The following is a 17474-nucleotide window of genomic DNA, read 5'->3' on the forward strand; positions in this document are numbered from 1 at the left end:
GTCAGTTTGAACCCGGCCCGTCACGCGGCCCCTGCGGGAAGAGAGAGGCGGGGTCTCGCGTGCACGCGCTCGCGTGCTCCGGGGAGGGAGGAGTTGTTTACGCGAGTAACGGTTGTGGAGGAGGCGGGGCGGGGTTTTGAAACGTCTGAGGGACCGTAAGCCAGGCCAATGAACGGAGGGACAGCGCCCCCCACGCCGAGCCGGGGGCGGGCCCCATAAAGGCCGAGCCTATCCGGATCCGTGGCAGCCCCAGCTGCTCTTCCCTTTGGGGTGGCCCACTGCGGGTTCGGGGGCGCCGGTGCGGAGCCGCCATGTTGAGGCCTTTGGGGTGGAGGGGGAGAGACTAGAATGAACGGAGATGCAAGGTCATCCTGGGCCCGGGACCCCAGGCTCCCGTGTGGCCTCTGATCCCTGTCCCCCATCCCCCCCATCCTCTATCACTATTGTGAAACGGGAAGAGCGAGAAAGAAGAGGCCGCCCGGGCCTCAGTTTACCCGGTTGTGCCCCAAGAAGATACCAAGTCTGTGGAGGTTCACTCGGAGGGGCCGTATTGACGGCTTCGGCGCCGACCCCTCATTTGACCCTGTGCTGGCCACAGTGACCCCATCTGTAAAATGGGCTCCTTAGAGTGACTGTGCACAGTGGGTGGGGCCAGGGACCCCAGACCCGGGAGGCCCTGAGACCAGGGACTGGAAGGGACAGCAGCGCAGCACACCTCTGAATGGCCTGCAGAGTGCCAGGGAGGAGGGGCAAGGGTGGGGCCTCTGCCCAGGCGCCAAGGTGGGCACTCTGGGGAGCCGATGACAGAGGCCGCTGGGAAAGGAAGTCCTGAATTCCGATCTGGCCACAGATGTTTCTGAGCTGGGTGACCCTGACCAAGTCACTTCACCCCTGTGGCCTAGCCCTTAAGCTTTGGAGGCAATCCTCAGAACAGATTCCGAACGGAGGCTGAAGGGAAGGGCTTAAAGAACAGAGGGAGAACGGCAGGTGCTGAGACCCGCGGCATGGGGCCCTTAGGTGGTTTTCTGTCCTGGGCACCCTGCTGGAGAAGCAGTAATCTAGAGCATCCCCAGCAGGTGGCGTGCGCACCCAACCCAGGCCTCTGGGACCCCGGCACAACTCCCATCCCTCCCCAGCCTCCGTTTAGAATCTGAGTCTGGGCCCAGATGCTGCGAGCTAACTGATCCCTCCGAGGCTCCCATATTCCTGTGATTCCTTTGCTGACCCCCCTTGGATAAAGGGAGCCCTTTCTCCTCGGGAGAAAGGGGGACTTTCTGAGATGCTCCCAAGCTGGCTTCTTCCCCTCTCACCGTCCTCTGGCTGCAGGCCAGTGGCGGCTCAGTGGGGTTCAACCCAAGGAGGCTCGCTGGGACTAGGCGCACATCCCTCCCCTGCTGGGGGGCCGGTTTCCTCGCCTGTCTCCTCCTGGACCAAGTGGCCATGCAGGCAGGCCAGACTCTGTGACCTCAAGCCTATCGTCGGCTTCCCTGGGCCATTTCAAATGGGGGAGCTCTCCCCACCCCAAAACAAAATCCTTTCCTGTGCCCTTCAGTTGCCAAATAGCGGTATAGGTTTTTGCAGAGTTCTTGTCTTCAGGGCTTCCTTTACACCCCCAGTAAAGCATCTCAGCAGGCTGGCTAAGCCAGGCTGAGGGTAGCCCATCGGTGAGGCAGGGGGCTGCCTACCCCAGGCACAGGAAGACTTCCTCGGGAAGAATGGGCAGGTGAGAGCAGCTTGCTGCAAAGGTGGCAGAAGCCAAGATCACGCACTGCATCCTGGCCACCAGTGGGTCTTGCTACTAGACTTAGGTGACTCTGGAAGAGAGTGAGGCTGCCATCTCTGCAGCTCCTCCTCACTCAAATCCCATTTATGTTCAAGTCCAATGACATCACACCACAACAACCAACCAACTAAATGCTAAGTAGTAGTAGCAGCAGTCGTGGTAGCAGCAGCATTACCTCAGTGGGACAGGGAGTCTGTTCTCCCAAGTCTCTACGGCCAACCAGGGTCACTATGGCCCATCCATCCAAAGAAACTCCTGAACCACAATATGTTGAAAAGGATCTTGGGGCACCTGAGCAGAATTCGCTTCTTAAGACCCCCAACGGTGAGAAGCCTTGTGGATTCCTGTATCGGCCTGTTCTGTTCTTGGACAGCTGTTTGAAGTGTTTCTTTTATGGAGCTACTCCATCTTCTGTTGGTCTGTCTACCTTCATCCCGCTTCATGGCCCTGGCGTCTTTCTGACTATTCGAATAGCTTCCCCATTGTTCTGTCTTTCCTCCAGCAAGAAATGTCCTTACGATGGAAAGAGAAGGAAATAAGCATTTACATAGAATCTATGATGTGCTAGACACCATGCTAAATTCCTTGCAAATGGCTCAATCCTAACAACTCTGAGGTATGTGGTCATCTCCAGCTTACAGTTGAGAAAATGGAAGCAAACAGATTAAGTACCTTCCTCAGGGTCAGAGTTATAAAAGCAAGTGTCTCAGGCTAGATTTGAATTTAGGCCTTCAGACTCTAGGCCCAGCACACTCTCCATAGAGCAGCCCAGCTGCCAAAATCATATTCCTAACACATACCCTCTCAACCTGCCACTTGTCAAGTCAGAAGGCTTCTGTAGTTTCCCATCTACCTAGAAAAGTACTAATTCCTGACCTTTTTCTAGAGCCGTGATGGAAAACCTATGACATGCATTCCATTTTCAATGACATGTGGCCACATATGGACTCAATGTACCTCAAGGCCCAGGAGCCATTCAGGGAGCCGTAAGCCTGTGGCCATGGCCGAGGCCATGCCCCAGTCAAGTGAAGGCTGGGGTAGGGTGGGGACTGCTCCACACACTGGTCTTGGGGGCAGGAGGGTGAGTGTTGGTTGGGCAGCACTCAACAGGCGGCTAAGGTGCCTGGGGTTCCTGCAGGGATGGGGAGGAGGAGTGCAAGCACAGGCAGGCTGGTGGGTGGCACCCCTGGTCAGTTGGCTGGGGAGGGGTAGGACCAGGCTGATGGAAGACTGGGAGGGGCTCTGGCACATGTGCAATGGAGGAATGCCCGGAACCCATTATCAGACACTTTTAGCATCCTGAAAAAATACAGCAATGGCTTTACTCACAATTTTTTCCCCTCTATATACTTTTGTGAGTCCTTATTCTCAGCTTTAAATAATATCAAAACCAAAAAAAGAAACATATTGACAAATGAAGTTAGTAACACTTACTTGAGCTTGAAGTGTACAAAATACCAACCTTCAATTGAAGATTTAGCCAATGAAATTCAGCAGCAAAAAAAGTCACTAATAAGCAGGTCAGTTAAAGAATCCCCCCCCACTTAGTTCACAGCACCCCACACAAGTTAAATATCAAGACCAACAAAAGAAACTGACTGACAGATGAACAAAGAAGTCATTAAGCAGGTAAGTTAAATAATTAGTTTTTTGCTTTATTAAATACAGTTATATATTACAGATATACATTTTTATTATTTAAACAATATCACAAAATTTGGTTTTCTTCTTGAAGTGACACACTATGCAAGTTATACTGTTTTTTGGTAAATTTTGACACACCAAGCTCAAAAGTTTGCCCATCACTGCTCTAGCTCTAGAGGGCTCTCTGGGATCTAGTTCTACCCCTTCTGGTGACCCAGAACCCCATATTTGGGTTGACCCAGACCCAATTCAATCTTGAAGGCTTCCCAATTCCCCTTGGATCATTTTGAGTCTACCAAGGTCTCTGATGTAAACAACTGAATCAGCTTTGTGTCAGGATGCTACAGAAAAGGTGAAAGGACACTCTGCTCCTTTATTGATTCCAAGGCAGAAGAGTGGTAAGGGCTAGGCAATGGGGGTTAAGTGACTTGCTGAGGGTCACACAGCTGGGAAGTGTCTGAGGCCAGATTTGAACCTAGAACCTATCTCTAGGCCTGACTCTGAATCCACTGACCTACTGTAAATCTTGAAATTTCTCAGACTTGTGAATGTTAAAAATTTCCACATTGAGGAATCCTCCATTGGAACAAATTCCCTACTGGGAAACATTCCCCATTTTGATGTGAGAACTCGCCAGGATCAGAAATGGGAGGACCTCTACTCCACCCGTACTTAAGACTGCTTTAGGGGAGAAAACTCCTTGCTAAACAATGAAAGTACTTGGACCCATGCTTATAATAAGGCAAGGAGTTCTTTGAGCCATGCCTGTTTTTTAGAATTGATACAATGAGATGCTAGGTACCTAAAAGGGTCAGGCAAGTTTTCTGTTAATGAGATTAGTTGACTCAGCTGTGTTTTCACTGGTTCAGACTTACTGAGGAGATTAGTTGACTTAGTAGGAATTCAAATGGGCTGTCCTTTGGAAAACGTCTACAGTGATTGGTAGATGTAAGGACTTAGGGGAGGTGACATAGGAGAAAAACCTCTATATAAGAAAAAGCAGAATCTCTTGAGAAAAAAATCCTTTTGGAGGATCTCTGATGAGGATCACTTGGGAAGAATCTCTTGAGAGAGGCTCTGGAGAAGGGAAGCTCTTGGAGGACAATCTCTAAGGAGGTCTTGCTGGAGCTCTTCTGAGGGGACTCTGTCCCTCTGGAGGCTCTGGAGAGAGGCCCTTTGGAACAGTCTCTGGTTGGAAGGTTCTTTAAGGAGGACTAAAGTCCCTTCATTGAAAAATAAGGGGATAGCAGCCTTAACCAAAAATGTTCTAAGGTAGAGTCTGAGAATTTTTAAGATTCACAAGTCTGAGAAATTTTAAGATTCACAATCCCCATTGATCATTTAACATAATCATCTTGTAATCCTAAATGCACTTCTAACTATACATGCATACAATATTCAATTTTCTAAGAGGAAATTAGAGTAGTGAGAGAGGAATAGAAAAGAAAGAAAGCAAAACCAATGTTTTGCTAGGCGCATTGACAGAAAGCCAAATTAGGGGCAGTCCCTTTTGGCAAATTCTAAGACTATGGCAGTTCCAGTGTAGTGTATGCCATCCCTCATAAAAGAGGAACTATCAGTAAATAAGATCAGATCTGCATTGTCTAGAGGAGCATCCAAGAGATTATCTCGAGGCTTTTCTGCCATGGACACTAATGTTTCACAACTGTGTAATGGTTCTCCTGAAGTAGGTAAATCTGGAAGCAAGGTGGCAGGGTTAAGGGTTGTACAGCTTTTCAAGGTAATGTTTTCGCTATTTAACAACGTTATTTCATACCTTGTAATTCTCTGATCCAAGAATGCCTGTGTTATATGCTTTAGCAATAATGCTTCTACTTCATGTGGGCACATAATTGTTAATGGGCATCCCAAAACTAGATCAACAGTTTTTGTTACTAGTAAGGCTGTAGCAGCTATTTCTCTAAGACATGGAGGTGCTCCTGGTGCTACTGGGTCCAGTTGGGCAGAATAGTAAGCAATTGGGCGCTGAGAACGTCCCAAAGTCTGAGTTAAAACACCTGAAGGTACTCCTTTTCAATCATGTACATACAAAGTAAATGTCTTGTAATCTGGGATGCCTAGAGCAGGGGCAGACATGATAGCCTTTTTTGATCTGATAGAGCTGACAAGTGTTCAGGCTCTAATTTGAGGGGTTCAGGAACCGAATCCTTTGTTAATGCTATAAGGGGTTTAGTAATTTCCCCATAGCAAGGAATCCATTGTCTGCAAAACCCTGTTGCTCCTAAAATTGCTCCCAACTGTTTCTTAGTAGTAGGAGCTCTTAAATTTTGAATATTCTCAATTCGTTTTTGGAGAAATATAGCAAGCACCAGCAGTCAGGATGAACCCCAAATATTCTACTTTAGGGAGAGACCACTGAACCTTATCCTTTGAGATTTTATGTCCTCTTTTGTGCAATTCCAAAAGAAGGTGATTACCATCTTCCTGATATGTTTTTACGTCTGTTGAAGCCAAGAGTAGATCATCTACAGATTTGATTAATTTACTATTTTTAAATGTTATATTGTCTGTGTCAGCTCAAAATTTGCTCAAATAAACTCGGACTTTCCACATAACCCTGTGGCAGACGACTCCATGTGTATGTGAGCCCTTCCAGGTAAAAGCAAAAATATGCCTGGAGTTCTCATGTATAAGTATGGAAAAGAAAGCTGAACACAAGTCTACTATAAAGTATGTAGCTGTGCTAGGAATAGAGGAAATAATAGTATTTATGTTGGAAATTATGGAGTGTCTCTTTATAATGTGATTATTCACCACCCTCAGATCCTGTATGTATCTATAGAGGTGCTTGCCATCAGGCCCTCTTTTTGGTTTCTTAACTGGCAGGATGGGCGTGTTGTATTCAGATTTGCAAGGGATTATTATTATTCCTTGTTTAATTAATGAGTTAATAACTGGGGTAATACCCTCAATTGTCTCCTTTGAGAGGGGATACTGAGGAATGGAAGGAGGTGGGCTAGATTTAGTTTTTATCTGCACAGGAACAGCAGATTTAAGTAAGCCTACATTGGAAGAAGATGTGGCCCAAAGAGACTTGGGTATATCCTTAGGTATTTCAAAAGTGGGAGGCTCTTTTGCCTCCTGGCTCTCTGAAAGAAGTACAGGGAGTAAATTTAAAGATTCCTCTGGGACTTCCAATGTTAAGGAGCCATCTGGGGAGCAAGTTATTGTGGCTCTGAGTTTGCATAGAAGGTCCCTCCCCAGAAAATTTAAAGGGGAGTCAGAAAGGAATGTTGTACCTCTAGGGGTCCTACAGTCACCATTCTAGGGGAAAGTTTTTTAACTCTGGGGTATTTGTGATACTCCCACTATACTTTGTGAGTCAACAGAATAACAATTTAAATCAGGTACATTCTTTAATACAGACCTGGTAGCTCCAATGTCTGAGACAATCATAATAGATATTACGCACCATTAAGGTAACATGGGGTTCATTAGTATGGGGAGGGCAGTGGATAGGGACAACGGGTAGTAGGACATCAGGGTCCAGAAAATCAAAGGTTGTATCCTCTGATTCCTGTGCCCCAACACCCCCAGATACCTTCATTGTGTTTGGGATGTTCCTTGGGCCCCCCTGAAGGGTCATTAGCACCTCGACTATTTTTTGGATGAGCACCATTTCTTATATATTGTTGTTGGGTATTATCATTTTCTTCATTTGGAGCATTGTCATTATTTTCCCAATTCCTATTTCTAAAATTTCAGTTTCTAAAGTTCTTATTTCTATAGTCATTATTATAATTTTTAAAATTTCTATATTCTAGTTTCTATGATTATTATCATCATTTCTACAGTTATTATTTCTAAAGTTGTTATTAAACTGTGTATTCCTTCCAATAATCTTGAGAAAATTTCTACATTCTGTCATTTTGTGGCCCTTCTTCTCACAGAAGTTGCAGGTTACTGATTTATTTCTGAATTCCCGCAAAGGGGCTATAGTCTCTCCCTTATTTTTCAATTGTCTCTAACATTTCAATTTCTTTCTTTAAATCTTCCACTAATGTATTGCCTTCCTCAGGTATTTTTACAGGACCTTTATAAACATAGGTTGCTACTCTCCTCAATTCTTCATGGTCCATAGAGTCCCAATTAGGACAGCTAATTTTAAAGTAGTCTTTTACCACTGAACAACAATTCTCAACAAATTGCCTATGTATTTGCCTAATGTCCCTTTCTCTGGATAAATCAAGGTCCATATATGTATTTCCTATGTCAATAAGTCTGTCCATAAACTGGGAGGGGGTCTCATCAATTTCTTGTTGGGTTCTTTCAAATTTTGACCATTTTTCAGGTCTATCAGAGCAAGCTCTCATGGCTGTCAGTAATGCTTCTCTGGCCTGGTTTAGTTTTGTGTGATCTAGTTCAACATTGGGGTTTCAATGTGGATCTTCAGTTGGCCAATAATGTCCTTTTCTACCTCGTTTTTGATTAGCCAGAGAGATGATATTGTTTTTTCTCTTTTTGTTAAAAATGTCTCTAACAAATTCTCAACATCCATCCAAGTGGGGTCAAAAGTTCTGAATATGTTCTCTAATTTTTTTATAATTAATATTGGTTCTTCCTCAAATGATGGAAGATCTCCCTTCAATTTATTTAAATCTTCAGGGCTAAAAGGTGTATGATGTCTTACAGATACCAAGTTTCCATTTTTATTAAAAGTGGGTACTTCCCTTAAAGGAAATAACCTATCTGAATTATTTGGTACTCCTGCTTCTGTTTCTAGCCTTCTTGATCCATTCTCAGTGGGGTAGGTATGATAAAGAGAAGGGTTGGGTACACTGAGGGAGAGGGTTTATTGTTGTCCCATAGTGCCAGAAAGATCAGAGGTAGGAAGGAGATGGGAATTAAATTGGGCAGGGTGGGAAGGAGGGGAAAATTAAGAAGGGTCATTAATTGGGGGAAAAGATGCAGAGGTTTTAGGGTTGGAGGAATGAGTAGGGTGTGAAGTGGAGGCATTAGGATCAGAAGCATGGGTGGGGTGTGAACTCAGGGTGGAGGGTGTGGGATTGGAAGCATGGGCAGATTGTGAACTCAGAGTGGAAGGTGTGGGATCAGAAGCATGGGCAGTGGGAAGAGTAGGTTGGTTAGAAGAAGGGTTTTCTGAGGCTAATGGGGCAGGGCGGGGTTGGGTTGGTTAAGAGCAGGGGGTTGTAATGCTGAGTTGGCAGGGTGAGCAGTGGGTTGGCTAAGAGGGTTAGTGTCCAGAGCAGGGTAGGACAGAGATTCTGATAATGTTCTTAACTCTCTTTTAATGCTTCTCATAAAAGCTACAATCTCTCCCTGACTTTCCTCTATAAGCTCAAGCCGAGTATTTATTTCTGCATTTTGTTGAGTAGTAGAAGGAACACTCAGTTGGTTTGACTGAGAAGTGGGTTTTGTAAGGAAATACAATATTACAGCTATAACAATAAAAATCAGAAGGGGGAGTACCGTGTTGATTATACTTTGCCATAAGCCCCATGATATGACAAATCTCAGAGAGGCAACGAATTCGAATTTTACAAGGTTGGTCAAAGAGCTGAATAGCCAGTCGTTAAGTACGTTGTGAACTGGCTGTATCCACATATTTCTAAAGTAAACACATGGGGAGCAGGACAAGGCCAAAACTTTCCCCAGGTTTCTCTTAATCCTAATTTAGGCAGTTGTTCCCTAAAGGAAAGGATATTTAGAAACAATTCTCTTAGCCAGGACCTTAGGGCCCTGTTGCTAAGATTTAAAACAGCTGTGTTCTATTCAATTTAAGGAGAAATCAAAATGTTTTTTACTCACCTGCTTTTGCAGCTGTGTTTTGAAGCTGAGTTACCAATGTTTAAAAAGACTGACTGACAGAGCAAGTAATAAAGAGAGAAAGGAAAGAGATTTCACAGAAATTTTTGAGGGTTTTTTCACCAACCTCTTTGCCCCTTGCAAGTTTGCAAGATGCCTGACCTTTTAGTGATTAATTTGACCTTCATAGGTACTTAGCACCCTTTTGTATTAGATCTAAAAATAGACCCAGCTTAAGGGTTTTTGCTTCACTTTAAGTATGGGTTAAGTACTTTTCATTGTTCAGTAAGGAGTTTACAACTTTATCTTCCCCTAAACTATGCCTAAGTATGGGTGGAGTAATGTTAGAGTTCCCACCTACATTCCTGACTAAAGTCCCTTCATTGAAAAATAAGGGGATAGCAGCCTTAACCAAAAATGTTCTAAGGTAGAGTCTGAGAAATTTTAAGATTCACAGAAGAGACTCAGAAAACCCCGAGAAGACAGACACGAACTGAAGCTGAGTGAAGAAAGCAGAGCCAGGAGAACACTGCACACAATGACAGGAATACTGTACAGTGAACAATGGAGAATGACATCTATTTTCAGTAATATAGTGATCCAAAACAAGCCCAAAGGACTCGTGATAAAAAATGCCATCGACTTCCAGAGAAAGAATTGATGGCATCTGAGTCCAGACCAAAGCAAAATGTTTTTCACTTTTTTTTTTTGGTTCAAGTTTCCTTCCACCAAATAATATGGGAGATTGTTTTGATTGCACGTGTAAAATCTATATGAGATCACTTCTCTACAAGGGTGAAGATGATGTGGGGAAGAGGGGAAGACTCAAGACTTTATATTATTTGAAAAATGCTGGAAATATTTTTATGTGCAATTGTGTGTGTGTGTGTGTAGTTAAATTGAAAAGAAAAAAGAAACAAAAAAAAAACAGGAAAGACCTGCATGAAATTATGAGGAGGAAAACAAGAAGAAAATTGTGTACTGCTATAGAATTAATATTTAAAGAATAACATTTAGGGGGCAGCTAAGTGGCTCAGTGAATTGAGAGCCAGACATGAGACAGACCATTCCAATCTGGGTTCAAATCTAGTCGCAGATATTTCCTAGCTTTGTAACCCTGGGCAAATCACTTAAGCCTCCTAGTCTAGCTCAGTAATGGTGAACCTTCTAGGGCCCAAGTGCCCAAACTGCAACCCTCATGCTGCATGTTGTTATAAGTAAGAGAGTAAGTGAGGTGAGTCTGCAGGGAGATGCAAATGCAGAGAAAAGATTCTAGAATGTGGCGAAAAGTGTGTGAAACACTTAACTGGGGTAGGAGCTGGGTCTTTCTCTGGTTTTGACCTGGAGAAACTGGCTACTTGTCCTTGGCTATTTCTAACTTATCTTTAAAATCCTACCTGCTTCCCTGATGGCTGGTTGGCATCTACAAAGCTTCCTGATGTGATCCTGAACCATCTGTCTATAGTTACTAACAAAAGAGTGGTTGCCTTAAAACTGTGACCACAAAAATATGGTTTCAAGACTTTGAATTGCCGAAACTGTAAGGATAATTTTTTGTGTCTTGATTTTATATTAAAAATAAAGTGGTCGCCATGGGAACAATTCCCAAATATGAAATACCCAAGTCAGCTGGGTTTTATGGAGATTTTAATTAATACAAATTAAGGAATTGATGAAAGGGAGAGAGAGAGAGAGAGTAAGAGGAAATAATGAGAAAAGGGCTAGGCCAGCCTAGGCCAGCCTAGACTTAAGCCTTAAGAGAGAGATCAGTCAGTCTTTTATCAACTCACCACAAGATTGTTCCAAGCAAAACTCTAGTGTTCAGAGAGCCTCCATGTTAGCTCAGGAAGCTGAACTAAGTTCAGCCACAGAGAGAGAGACCAGCCTCCAATTCAGCTCCAAAGCTAAATCACTTTTTCAGAGGCCTCTGACTTCCTTTTAAAGAGAATTTTCTCCTATGTCACCTCCCCTAAGTTTTAACACCTACCAATCACAGTAGACATTTTCCAAAGGATTGACCATTCTTACATCACACGTGAGTAGACTATAACTTCACACCTCTTTTGTTAAGCTTGTCCCTTGCAAGTTTGCAAGTTGCCTGACCTTTTAGTGATTAATTTGACCTTTATAGGTACTTAGCACCCTTTTGTATTAGATCTAAAAATAGATCTAAAAAAAAAGGGCTTTTGCCTCACTATAAGTATGAGTTAAGTACTTTTTTATTGTTCAGTAAGGAGTTTACAACTTTATCTTCCCCTAAAGTATGCCTAAGTATGGGTGGAGTAATGTAAAGTTCTCACATACATTCCTAAGTACCTCCATTGTTTAAAATGGGGAATAGCCTTAACCAAATGTTTTAAGGTAGAGTTTGAGCAGTTTTAAGATTCAGAATCTGAGAAATTTTAAGATTCACACTATAAGATTAGGTCTGGGGTCTTTCTGGATCCAGGACCTCTCCTGGGCCCTGTCCTGCCTAACTTCTCAAACCCAGTACCTCTATTACTATCAAAAGGGGTGAGTGGGAGTTAGTGTAGGTTTATATTAGGGTCTAGGGTCTTTAGACAGCTAGATAAGACCAGTGTAGTTTAAATCTGTGAAGACTCTTGGTGACAGGACATTTAGATCTGGGGGTTTAGGTTGTTGACATTAGCTTAGAATGATCCAAATCCCCTTTTCACCTTCCCTAGTTTAATAAATCCAACATCTGTCCCTGTTATATAGTGGTCTGTGTTTTTTACCTCAGGACAGACTCTGACTGGACTGGACCTGTTACCCTGTCAGCCCACAGTTGTCCTTCCCAAAACAGTTATCCTGATCCTGGCTATAACAATCCAGCCAGAGGTTGTTATATAATTTTGGGTTATAACTTGAGAAGGAGAAGAGAGCCTGAGGAAAATGGGTGATAAATGAAGACTCAAAGACAAGTTAATTGATATGGGGAGTGGCACTAACCCCTTATAAGGTTTTCCTTTGAAGGTTAACTAAAGGAACACCTGAGAAATAAGGAAACACGTGGAGATAAGAATTCCTAGATAGGAAGCATGTGGGCAATAGTATCTTTAGGAAAGATGAGAGATAGGAGGAAAGACTCCGAGGAAGCAGGAATCAAGAGAGAGAATATCACCACCTCTGTGTTTATTGAGATGTGGATTGGGAGGTGTGCAATGAATACATAACATAGTATAGGTCTTAACATTGGTTGAATTGATAGTGACAAAGAGGTGGAGGTAAATCCAACTGGGCTTTGTAAATGAGTGTGCTCTGAGCTGAGACAGCCTGGCTGTCCACACCCAGCCCAAGAATTTACCCATGGGTTGGACTGTTCCTATCACACAATGAACATTAAGAGGTCTGACCATGTGTCTGGTAGTACAATATGAATACATCAATCATACTTCTGTTAGATTTTAAATAGTTTTGAGTGTTAAATAGTTGTAGATAAGAGAGTGGGAGCCATAAACTGTGATAATTAAAATGTTTGGGAGCAAGGGAAATATATATATCAATTATGACCGCTGAAATATGTTTTCTATTGTGTCTTGGTTTTATATAAATATAAGATGGTCGCCAGGGAATATATTTCCAATTTATGAATATGCCCAAGCCTACTGGGTTTTATAGAGAAATTTAATTTATAATACACTGATTAATCAATAGAAAAAGAGAGAAAGTAAGAAAGGAATAAGAATGAATAAATCAGTCAGTTGGTTTTATCACTCACCCAAGATCTCTCTAGGTAAGGCTTCTCATGCCAACCTCAGGCTCCACCTTCAAGAGAACCTCCTTTCAAGAAATGTTTCCAGAGAATTCTCCTCCTTCAGAGCCTGCCTTCTCTCCTGGTCCTCCAACAGAGCAACCTCCTCAGTCCTCCTTCAGAGCCACCTTGCTCAGAGCAAAACCTCCTCTGGCACTTTTCCCTGTCCTCAGACCCTGCTATCTTTAAGGAAACCATCTAAGTCCCCTCCCCTCAGTTCTCACATCTACCAATCACTGTCCATGTCTCCCCTGTGCCAATAGTGGCTCTAGCTTAACCCAGGACCACCCAGAGGTCTGCCCCCCTTTGCACATGTCTGTTGAAGGTCATATTCTCAAATAATTAAATTTTGATCTATGCTGCAGCCCTTCCTAAATCCTGTTATTTTAAGTAGGGTGGAGATTGTAAGTTCCAAGACCTGGTTCTGTCATTCCAAGTATCTCTATTTTATCAATTCTAAAATCAATCATGACTCAAAGAACTTCCTGTTCTATGCTTAAGCATAGGTCAAAGCCCTTTCCATTGTTCAGCAAAAGGTTTCTGTCCTAAAGCCAGTCCCAAGTAGGGAGGAGAAGGATCCTCCCATGCCAAGGGGGTTCACATTCCAATAGAGTTCTTACTATCAGTAGGAAATTTTTTCCAAGTATGAAACTTTCCAATGGTGAAATTTCCAACATTCACAAGTCTAAGAAATTTTAAGGTTTACACTTCCCAAATGCCAATATGCCTGGTATGCTACACTAGCCTACAATTAAACATCTAATCCCATCCCCAAACCACCCTCCACTACATCCAGACACCACCTTTACTCCAGACAGGGGAGGGAGAAAGCTTTCCCATGGGGCTGCTGGGTGGGTTAGGTGAAGAATGTCTGTAGAGGGGGAGGGAGGAAGCTCTTCGGCATGCTCTAGCACATGTGCCATAGGTTCACCAACATGGATGTAGACCTTACCATTCAATTTTGCCTTGGAAATGATACACAGTATTGATTCTGAGGCAGAAGGTAAAGGTTAAAAACAAGTCTACCTTCAGAAAAAAAAACTAATAAAAACATGAGAGATATAATTTATATATACATTTTGGTGGTGGGTAGGTAATGCCTTCTGTGGTGCAGGGAAGGGGTGAAATTCCTGGGAATTTTAATGTAGCCAACAAACAAATTTTTATAGGCAAAAAATCAAACATTTACTAGTAAAAATATCAATAAAAATAAAAAGAGAGACTTTAAAAAATCATATACCATAATTTGTCAATTGATGGACATCCCTTCAGTCTCCAGTTCTTTGCCACCACAAAAAGAGCTGCTATAAATAATTTTGTACAAGCAAGCCTTTTCTCCTCTCTTTGATCTTTTGGGGGTACTGACTTAGTAGTGGTATTGCTGGGTAATATGGCTCTTGGTTCCAAATTACTCTCCAGAATGGTTGGATCAGTCCACAGCTCCACCAACAGTGTATGTGTTCCAGTTTCTCCACATCTCTAACATTTATCATTTTCCTTTTTGGTCATGTTGGCCGATCTTGTTAGGTGTGAGGGGGTACCTCATAGTTGTTTTCATTTGCATTTCTCTAATCAGTAGTATTTGGAGCATTTTTTTTTATATGAGTATGGATAGTTTTAATTTCTTCACCTGAGAATTGTCTGTTCATATCCTTTGCTGGCTTATCAATTGGGGAATGGCTTATATTCCCCAATAAACTTGACTGTTTTCTATAGACTGAAGAATGAAGTCTTTGACAGAGACCAGCTATACATTTTTTCCCCAGTTTCTAGTTTCCCTTCTATTCTTGGTTGCATTGGTGGGGCCTCCATTTTGGGGACCCAGGCTTCCCAGATTTCATTCCCCTCCCAGGCCTATCCACTTAAACTCTCTTTTGTGTGTCATTTTCCCCATTAGAATGTAAGCTTCTTTTTTTTTTTTAACCCTCACCTTCCATCTTGGAATCAATGCTGTGTATTGGTTCCAAGGCAGAAGAGTGGTACAGGTTAGGCAATGGGGGTTAAGTGACTTGCCCAGGGTCACACAGCTTGTGTCTGAGGTCATTGAACCCAGGACCTCCTGTCTCTAGGCTTGGCTCTCAATCCACTGAGCTACCCAGCTGCCCCCAGAATATAAGCTTCTTAAGGGTAGGGATTGTGCTTCCTTTTGCTTATATCTGTATCCCCAGCACTTAACACAGTGGATGGGGTACGGTAAGCTTTTAATAAGTGTTTCATCTTTCCTTCTCCCTTCCTCTTTGGCCATAAATGTCCCCTTCACTTGGGCCATGGCCACACGTTCCCTACTTGGGCCATTTTGTTTGTGATCTCTGGGTCCAGGTGTGCTGGTTATATTGAAGAGAGAGGGCACCTCAGGTTTGCAGAGATGTTTCTTACTCAGCCATTTAGTAAATGTCTTTCCTTTGAGCTAATTGTCTTTTTATTTAAAAAAATCTAAAACACTCTTACCATCTATCTTGGATCCTAAGGCAGAAGAACAGTGAGGGCTAGGCAATTGGAGTTAAATGACTTGCCCAGGGTCACCCAGCTGGGAAGTGTCTGAGGTCAGTGTTACCTATCTTTTGACCCCCCCCCTCCCCAACACACACACACACCTCACTTCCAATTGATGTTTAAGGCAGCCAGGTGCCTCTATTCCTTCATCTGTAAAATGGGGATCATAGTAGCACCCACCTCATAGAGTTGTTATGAGGATCAGATGAGATAGTATTTGTAAGGTGCTTAGCACAGAACTTGGCACATAAAAATGTTATAAACATGCTTATCATCCCATCTCAGATACTTATGAGAGATATGTTACCCTGGCCAAGTAATTTAATTTCTCAAGGTCCCAGTTTTCTCATCTGTAAAGTGGAAATAGGACTTGGATAAGAAAGTTCTAAAGAACAAATGAGATGATCTTTTCAAAACACTTAGTAACCCTCAAACTGATCAATACAAACTAGTTATTATTGTTATTTGTATGTTCTAGCTGACTACTGAAAAGAGACTCTACTGGTGGGGGCTCATCATCTATTGTTTAAAGGAGTAGAGACTCAAAGAGTAACCAGGAGACCTAACCCGAAAGTTAGGCAGCAACATGGTTCTTATGAACTTACCTTCCCAAGTTCAAATCTGGCCTCAGATACTCCCCAGCTGTGTGACCCTGGGTAAATCACTTGACTGAATTGAACTCTGTTTCCTAATCTAGAAGGTGAACTGGAGCCTTAAGGAAACGGCCAACCATTCTAGTAGCTTTGCCAAGGAAAGAAGGACATGACTGAAATGGACTGAAAAACAACATTGTTCTTTGCTTCTGGCGGGTCTGTGTTATGTTTGGGGAATAGTAGACAATAGTTTTGTCTGTGATGCCACTCTTTCAGCTCCGTGTTTGAGTTGGTAGGGGATACGTTGGATGGCTCTTATTTTAAAGAAGAGGATGTGCTTCTGGCCCCCTCAACGCTTCCCTCTTGGGATACGGAATATCAGAAGTTTAAGGCCAATGGTGATATGTCGCTCCTTTTCGAACCCTTCCCCCACATCATTTGCTTTGAGCAAGTCCAGGCTTCTAAAGGAGAATCTTCTTGTGCCATCCATAATCCCCATGGATTCTGCAACCAATTGCACTCAGCTTGGAGATTTGCTCCAGGTTCGTCCATAAACCTTTGGGTTCGCTGTCCCTATTGGCCTTTCTCTGCTCTCTACTGCCTTTGATGCCCATCCCAGCTCCCAGATTGTAGCATTTGGTAATGGAGATTGTGAAGATTAAATGAACCCCCCTGCCCATTTTTAGATTGAATCACCAAAAGTGTACACATCCCACTTAATCTTTAAGTGGGAGAAGTCTGTGACCCATGTGTGCGATAGTGGGTGACCAGTCAGAATCGAGTGACTGCCCCCTGGGCAATCCTAAGCAAAACTATAGACTGTCCTTTGTCCACATAAAAAGTAGAGGAAGGCCCAGGAAGTGAGGCAAAGAAGCGTCTTTTAAAGGAGTTACAACTTTCTGTGAAGGGAGTTCTCTCATTCTTTGGAGTTCTGAGTTCGAGTTGGAGGCTGATGAAGTCTAATGACTGGACCCGAAACCTTGGACTTGGTGAGGCTGTTCTTAAATCTCTCCCTTTGGATGGACACGTGGTGAGTGAAAGGCTGACTCCTTTCCTGGATTTTCTGAAGGGACTGGCCTCAGGAGAGGCCTACCTTCTTTAGAGGGGGTTCGTGCATCCCCAGGTCCTTGGCTCAAAGCTGAGGCCTCTCTGGCTAAGGACTAAACTCCCCTGCCTGGGTTGAGCCAGGGGTCGGAGCAAAATGCATAGAGCTTAGACTAGATATCTTACCCTCTCCTCTCTCCGCTTTCCTACTTCACTTTCTATATTTAATAAATTGTTAAAATAAGTCTCTCTGGAATGTATTCAATTCCTGGCGACCCTATTCTTAGATAATCCAGTCCCTCCTTTTATCACCCCCCCTCCCAATTTCTACCCTAACATCATGCAGGGTTGAAAATACTGAGCCATTGTCTACCCA

Source organism: Monodelphis domestica, chromosome 4 (genome assembly GCF_027887165.1).
Source record: "Monodelphis domestica isolate mMonDom1 chromosome 4, mMonDom1.pri, whole genome shotgun sequence".
Lineage (NCBI taxonomy): Eukaryota > Metazoa > Chordata > Mammalia > Didelphimorphia > Didelphidae > Monodelphis > Monodelphis domestica.